General features: G+C 35.0%; 1 long non-coding RNA gene across 1 annotated transcript; it reads left to right on the top strand.

The window, feature by feature from the left end:
• Positions 1–1,924: 1,924 nt before the first annotated feature.
• LOC126967112 (uncharacterized) lies at positions 1,925–6,805 on the top strand. The gene is made up of 2 exons (XR_007729927.1): positions 1,925–2,121; positions 6,484–6,805. It is a non-coding gene; the product is annotated as an uncharacterized LOC126967112 (long non-coding RNA).
• The last annotated feature ends 323 nt before the right edge of the window (positions 6,806–7,128 follow it).

The following is a 7,128-nucleotide window of genomic DNA, read 5'->3' as shown; positions in this document are numbered from 1 at the left end:
CCACGTGGGTAATGGTCTCGTGTCCCTGCCTCGGCAGGGCCACCGGGCGAGGTTCAGCTGGGATCGGTGTCCGGCCATGCTGACGGGGCAAGAATGGGTGGAGTACCTGTTGGAACGGATCGATCCACCAGCCACTCATCTCGAACTCCTTATGTCGCGCATGTGCATCACCCAGTGGGGCCTATACTCCCGACGTAGCCCTGATGGTCAAGTTGATCATCCCCAGGTGCGGGCTCCGTGAAGGGTGGGGAGCGGCGGGAATGAAACATACCCGGTTTAAGCTATGCAAGCCAAACGATCCTCTAAAAACCCCAATATGGGACCTGGAGGGAAACCACAAGGTACCACTACTGGGCAACACACACTTCCGGAGATTGTTCAGCATCTGCTGGCACACGGAATATACTGGCAAATGAGCCATCAAAACAAAGGTAGGGTGCGACTCCGGTTAAGCCCAGACAACCGTCTATGGGCATAGATGCTGCCTCTGCAGTGTCCATCCAAACAGTCGATAGACTAGAGGCAGGTTGGACCCTTGTTGAGCTATGGGCCGAAAGCAAGTAAATCTCCTAGTGGAACCGAATCAAATGAAATCGGTACCCAAACAGACTATAAACCATCGGCCAAACAGGAGGCAGAGGAGAATAGCGGCCCGTCTGCGGAAAGCCAAAGATCTAAGTTCTGGGCCCTCAGCACCTCCTGCTAAGCCTAAGGTACCTGAACCGCAACCTAGTACCTCTAGATGTACTAATGAAGCGAGGAAACAAACTGTACCCATCTTCAGGACGGCTCACGACCACCAAGGGCCTTCCTCCAGAAAAATTGGTGCCGTAGTCCAGCCCGTTGTGTTCTCCAAACGCCCCCGTGTAGACGACTCCAAATCTCCTACCTATACCTAATCTTTGTCATATTTATACTCGTGTTAGCTCTCATTCAAACGCTTACGAGACGTAATAAGCACAGTAGGCATATGTGTATACTGTGTAATAAAGCAAAGAGAGACAGTCGCTTCACATGCGGTGAAATTCGTGTCTTGGTTGGTATTTTTTTTTTTTGGATTATCAACTTTACGTATATTTGACATTTCTATAAACTCACGTTAGATACAATTGATATATCTAACAATTAAAAATGAACACATCATACAAATTGAAACAGTGTCAGTGTTGTTAATAGGTACCACTAGTACAGTCCATAACTTTCATTCAAGCTAAGCATCCACAGAGTAATGATGAAAATATACAGTGAGAAAAGCACTTTGCCCACTCGCCCTAAGTTTAGTTTATGAGAGAGAATGAACAAAGAAAATGTTTTTTGAAGTGAAACTTCATTAGAATCGCTGTGATTTGGACCTTGATGAAACGAAAAAGTGAGACGATAGAGAAGTGTACAATCACTATCTTAGTTCCGGTCTGAATGGGGCCGTACCGTTTACTTTAACATTATAATTATTAATATTATGCAAACAGGTAAAAATGTGCTCATGGAGTCAGAATCTTATAGATTGCGCACGACGTATTACTACATAGACACCAGGAGAACATAATAACAACATATGGAAGCGATGATAGTAATGTCTTTCATAGCGGTTGAAATCATTAGTAACCTAGCAACAAGTAACAGGAGTCAGGACTTCATATTATGCAGTTTAGAGGTTTAATATAAATTTTGCCAAGGCATACAGCGATACCAGTGATTGAGGTTTTGTAAACATGTTTTTTTACGTTTTAATTGTATATAATAATCTCACCTTGATTAAGATTACAAAAACATATACATACAAAATATGAATATAACGACCTGATCATAATATTAGTAAATACTAATAACTATAACCAAGGGACACAGACATTTAAACTCTACTCGTGTAAGTCGGATCCACGATTTAATTAATATTATAATTGGAAAGAAATTGCTAGAATGAAGGAAATTGTTTTCAAATAATAATAAAAAAATAAAGACAAAACAGTATATAAGTCGAATTCACGAAACCTACAATCATTATATTGCTGAACTTCAAGTGTATCGTCAGATATTATACGAGTACAGTTTATATTCGGAAAATACAAAATGATTAAATATTTTTGTATCGCGTTACTTGTAACAATGTTTGTGGAAAACGTAAGTAGAATTCTTTTCTTAAAATAACTTTTGTTATATTCAATTTTATCCCCCTTATTCGTAATGGTCCGCTAACTTAAAACAGCCGCTAAGGAGTGTTTTTTGAGATTCTGACTTAGATCAATAGAAGAAGACAGAGTGAGAATTAGCAATGCTTTAAGTTAGCAGACTATTATGAATAACGGGGTTGATCTTTAATTAACATTTATTAGCAGATCACTGCTAGTTATAAATAAAAAGACGCTGCTCTGTCGATAGAAAAAAGGAATGTTCCTAAGTATTCCGCAATAAGGTAGTCTAAAGCGATAGGATATTTATGATTTTATAATATGTAGTAATAAAATGATAAGGAATTATATCGTATTTGTGTAAACAGCTTTTATATTACCGCTTTATAATTGTCAATTTTTAAAGTATTAAAATGGGTATAGTATATTATGCTGGAAAGATAGACATACGCCAGTGTGGACCTTTCCCCTAATTCCCCCATACATTATTTTGTTTCATCTCAAAGGGTTTAGACAGGGTTTTCGAAAATATACAGGGTGGCCCACCCAAACCGGTCAGTATGGGGATTTCAGAATATATAAGAGATAGAAGAATATCTTGTAAGGAACCACGATATCGATTTTAGAGAAAACAAAAACTGTATTCATAAATTTTCAAAAAAAAAATCATTCACGACTCGGGAATCGAACCCGGTCATTTTGGAAAAAAAAATACATTTTTGTTTTATTGCCATATTGATAGTGTAGGTTGTAAAGAGTGATTGTTGCTATGAAACCTTGTGTCTAAAATTAAAAGAAATTGCTTTATTTGATATTGTTTCATGTAAGTTGTCGGTTTTACTCGTTAAAAAAATGTAGGCAATAACCAATCGTCATGTTGTCTGGGTATACCAGTAAAAAGATTTTGTTTTGCTGTTATTTGAAAATGGAATGTGAACTTCTAAGATTGCCGTATTTCAATTTTAAAAAATGAATGCTTCATGTCTGCGTACCAGTAAAAATATGTTTTTTGCTTTTATTTGAAAATGGAACGAGAACTTCTGGATTACCAAATTTCAATTAAAAAGAAAACTAATCTACCTACAATCTATTTAGAGAAGTTTTTTTCTTTGTGCTGTGTTGTTTGTTTCTGTGTTATTTCTAAATATACCATTGACAAACGGTGAGAATTTAGATTTATTAGAAGCTTACTTTCAAAATGACAGAAATTATATAAATGATATAAAAATATCGCTCAAGGATTTTACCAACTCGCAAGATATTTCCGAAAATAGTTAACAATTTAAATAATTATGGAAGCTTCAAGAAAGGAAAACAGAGAAGTCCACTAAGTTATGACACTGACATGGAAATAAATGTTTTAACGTTTTTCGAAGCTTCACCAGATGCCTCCACTCGTGATGCAATGAATCCTAAAAAAACATAAATTCAAGTGCTATCGAAATGGACGTTTGGTTCAGGCCTAACATGCACGTGATGATGGCAGACGACTTGAATTTTGTCACTGGTTAAAAGAGCAGATAGATTCAGACAGAATTTTTTTAAGGTACGTAATATTTATTTTGTAAAAAACTGAAATAAGGCGTAAACTAAGATAATGCATTGAGGTCAAACCTCTGTGGTTTTTACAATGTATCCTATTTGTTCACATTTTGTAAAATATGCATTTTGATAAATGAAAAGAAAATCTGATAAGACACAATTTTCCAATAACGGGATGTACAACCGTAAAAATCATCACTATTGGTCTCGTCAAAACCCCTTACGAGTGCATGAAGGACGACGTCAAGTTAGATTTTCATTTAACTGCTGGGTTGGACTTCTTCATGATAAAGCTATGTTCTTTAAAATCTATGATGGGCGTTTGGACAGATTCAAGTACATCGAAATATTAGAAGATGTTTTAGATGTCACGAGAGAAATGTCGGTAGAAGAAAGAGAATGAGTGTATTTTCAAGAGGATGGAGCACCGGCACACAATAGTCAGATTGCCATAGATTTTTTAAATAATCATTTCGAACAAAAATGGATTGGAACAACCGGACCTATCAAATGGCCCTGGCCCGCGAGGTCACTCGATTTAACCCCACTAGATTATTTCTTGTGGGGTTACGTTAAATATGAAGTCTACAAAACTAGCTACGACACCACTGAAGATCTAAAAATATCCATAGAGACTATTTTAACCCAAATTCACAACTTCAAAGTACACTACGGCATAACAAAATTGTAACCTAAACGAGTTGACTATTGCATTCAAGAAAATGGTTGCCATTTTGAACATTTACTAAAATAAGTAAAAAAATATTTAAAAAAACAATTTCTTTTAATTTAAGACACTAGGTTTCATAGCAACAATCACTCCTTACAACCTACACTATCAATATGGCCATAAAACAAAAATGTCTTTTTTTTTCAAAATGACCGGGTTCGATTCCCGAGTCGTGTTTAATTTTTTTTTGAAAATCTATGAATGCAGTTTTTGTTTTCTCTAAAATCGATATCGTGGTTCTTATCTTCTTATATTCTTATATTCTTCTATCGCTAATATATTTTGAAATCCCCATACTGACCGGTTTGGGTGGGCCACCCTGTATATATCGTTAATGAATATAAAATTGTGTACAAAAACTTAACGAATTATATACTAAAATCTTTCTCGAGAACTACGCTATCCATTAGTGAATTTCGCATGACAGACGCGGCGGAGGACTTTGTTTTATAATATGTAGTGATAAATCGCCAAGATAATATTTTTTAATGGTATCACTGATAAAATATAATTTTTACCACTATAGAAAGATAATATCAATGCTAAGTTCCATGATTCTGAGTTTGATTTTAATCTTAGTAATTTTAAAATTTTATACACTTCTATAATAAAGTCCCAGCTACTGTTCAGGCATTATCTATTTATTTAACCCCTATAGCCCAGTGGTTAGTGACCCTGCCTACTGAGCTAGAGCTCCCGGGTTTGAATGAAGGTGAAAAAATAAAGGTGCAATCATTTATATGATGAATATGAATGTTTGTTTCCGAGTCATGGATGTTTATATATATATATATATATATATATATATATATATATATATATATATATATATATATTTATATATATATATATATATATATATATATATATATATATGTGTATGTATGTTTAAGTGAGTAATTAAACATGTTATACACGATATAATTAATATAAAAATATTGTATTAAATATATCGTTGTCATGTACCCATAATATGCTAGTTTGCTATGCCTAGTTTGGGGCAAGATAATTTGTATAAAAGTGTGTCATTATTATTATTATTTATAGTATAGATAGTAGATTATGATTATTTTATAGCAATAGCAATAACACTACAATATTGTAAATTTTATTAAAAAGAGCGCTCAAGAGTTTCTTACGCCGCTTATTCTCTCTCAGAGCGCCATTTGCTTCCAAAGTGATAGTAGTATCTAGTAAATTAGAAATGACATCAAAATCTAAAGGTATCAATTTTGAGAAAATAAATGCCTTTTATGCCGTTTAATATCAGGTTCAATATCAGGGCAGATGTAAAGTAAAAAAATAACCCTGTCGTATTGTTTTATAGAAGTAACAAGCGTATCAAATCCTCCATAATAAAGATTATTTTAGTTTTTTTTTATAATTTGATCTTTGTTATGTGATTTGTGTATGTGACTAGACGCTTATATAGGATTTTATTAAATGAAAAGTATGTAAAGGAATCCGGTAAAAGTCAGTGTCTCTTAGAAAGTCACCGATATTCAATACCTTTACAATGTGGACATTTTTATGAAATAAAGGGACGAGAGAGAGAGAGAGCATGACGTTCAGCTGATGGTAATTGATACGCCCTGCCCATTACAATGCAGTGACGCTTAAGATTCTTGAAAAACTCAAAAATTCTGAGGGGCTCTATAATTGCGCTCGTCACCTTGAGACAAAAGATGTTCAGTCTCATTAGCACAGTAATTTCCCTAGCTATGGCGCCCTTCAGACCGAAACACAATAATGTTTACACATTACTGCTTCACGGCAGAAAATGGCGCCGTTGCGGTACACATAATATAGCCAGCATCCTGTGTAAAGGAGCCTCCCACTGGTAAAGCGTTAGATCGTTCGTGGTGAATGTTCTTAGTACATTATCGTTATTATTGGTAGATGTAACATTAGCGATATGGTTGAAATATCTTTGTAGTATTGTTAGAGTTTTATTTTCGGCTTTTTTATTCTTACACTTTCCCAGTAAGGAAAATTAGATGTGAATCTGTATTTTTATTTTAAAGTTGATATTATTTTCAATTACAAATAAACATTTAATTACTTATTTTTTATGGTTTTTAGAGTGTACAAGGTGGATGGGGAAAGGTAAATTATGCGAATGATATGAGCCAGGTTAAAGATTCAGATTCAGATTCAACACCGACTACTGAACCATTCATCCATAGGAAAGCGTTCGACGGAGATGACGTTCCCGAACCAGCTGATGATGATAATGGTGATTTTAGTTCAATTCAAAAAAAACGTATTAAAAGATCTCCACGTGATTATCCACGATCCAACTAATCAAGTCAAAAGAGAGATGACATAGAATGGGAACAGCATTAATGTAATTTTGTTTATTTCTCGTCGCAATATTATATAATAAAGCTTTTGAACATTTTAATGTATGTTTTATGATTTCTGAACCTTTATTATTTATTATTATTTGTAGAGGGTGGCTATTTGGCAAGTCCTAATGAGTCCAAGTAATACCGCGTCCAGAATTGAATTATTGTGTTCGCCACTCATACTTATAGCTCAGCGTCAAGCCCTGCCACATTTGCGAACCGCAGTATCTTCTTGACACGAGTATTGCGAACAGCATCTGGCAGTAGGGTATAGTCGCCAATGATTGTGTTACGCTTATGCATTAGTGGGCCGCAATTGCAGAGGAGATGAAGAGGCGTTTCATCGGCCTCAAGGCAAAATATGCAAGTTATTTCGGTT

Source organism: Leptidea sinapis, chromosome 12 (assembly GCF_905404315.1).
Source record: "Leptidea sinapis chromosome 12, ilLepSina1.1, whole genome shotgun sequence".
Lineage (NCBI taxonomy): Eukaryota > Metazoa > Arthropoda > Insecta > Lepidoptera > Pieridae > Leptidea > Leptidea sinapis.
This window is presented reverse-complemented; position numbering and strand designations above follow the sequence as displayed.